The following is a 1,536-nucleotide window of genomic DNA, read 5'->3' on the forward strand; positions in this document are numbered from 1 at the left end:
ATAGAACTGTTAGATAGCTAGATGATAGATGATAGATAGATAGATAGATAGATAGATAGATAGAAACTGTTACCTATTAACTGTTATATATTACTGTTGTTACATGTTGTCAAGTTGGCTTCTAATCATACTAACCCTAGGGAGCTCTGATGTCTAGTGGTAAGGAGTTATGCTACCAATCCAAAGGGACATGGTTCAAATCTGCCAGTTGCTCCACAGAAGCAAGATGAGTAATCTCCTCTTGTGTTACTGAAAACTCTGAAAATACAGCAGAACCAGCTATGGGTAATGATACACAATAACTACAACAGCACCAACATATTGATCCTACTATGTAAAGCAGTGTTGGGTCTTGCATGATCTTCACAAGCTTTTCTATGTTTAAAGGTCATCATTGTAGCCACTGTGTCAATCCATCTAGTTAAAGATCTTCCTCTTTTTTCCCCCTGGCCCTCTATATAACAACCATGATGTCTTTCTCCAGAGACTGGTACTTCCTTATAACGTTTAATGCATGTGAGATAGTCTTAACCATTCTTGTTTTGAAGTCGATTTGCTTGCTTTGTGTCTTTTTGAGCCAGATATTTCTTCACAAGTCACAGTGAGACTTACCTGAGAGAAGCAGCAGGAGAGAGCAAGAGAACAATGGGAGACCATACCATGGAGGCAAAGTCAAAGTCAGGGATGAGCTCATTATCTGATGAGATTGCTTATTAGAGTTAATCAAGCTTGCTGGAGGACTAGGAATAAATATCATAACTGTCACTACTAAAAGAGCTTTATACACTCGGTTTGGGCACTAAAAGAGCTCAAAGGCACTCAGTTTAAGACCATCAGCTGCTCTTCAGGAGAAGGATGGGCAATCCCCTCCCGTGTGATTTTCTGTCTCTGAAAACCCCCCAGAGGGTCTGCTATGGGTTGGTTCCAACTCCCTGGTACACAACAACAACAATAGTAACAACAATAACAACAACAACAACAAAAGAGCTTTGTAAGACTGACCTATAGCTAAGACCTAGAAGGTCTAAGGACCTGTGAGCACACCTAAGAAGCTGCCCTGATTGAAGAATTGTATCCTGTTTCCAACCTAAACTGTAATCTGTTTACTTCCCCAATAAATCCATAATCATGAGTATTGCCTTTAAGTTCAGTCTGTGCAACCACTGCATTGGAATAGTGAACTCAATAGAAGAGCAGCAAGTGCTCTGGCGGAGACATTTGGGGTTGGAATTAATAGAAGTTGTGTGGGAAGTGTAAAAGGATGTCTAACCTCATAGAAATCAGTTTTGTACTGTTGGTGTTGTGGATGGGGGCTGTTCTCATGTGTGAAGTTAGACTACACAAGATCTTGCTCATGCTGCCAGCCCTGTTATTGCACCAGAAGATTTATAAATGGAAATTCACATATCTGTCAAATTTGAGGCTTTGAACACTAATGAATGAAGGCCAGACGAGTTGTGGGAGGATATCAAGGGTATCATCCAGGAAGAGTGCAAACGGTCATTGCAAAGACAGAAGAGGAAGAAAAGACCAAAA

This window comes from Elephantulus edwardii, unplaced genomic scaffold (genome assembly GCF_000299155.1).
Source record: "Elephantulus edwardii isolate Elephantulus edwardi_28Jun2011 unplaced genomic scaffold, EleEdw1.0 scaffold00110, whole genome shotgun sequence".
NCBI lineage: Eukaryota > Metazoa > Chordata > Mammalia > Macroscelidea > Macroscelididae > Elephantulus > Elephantulus edwardii.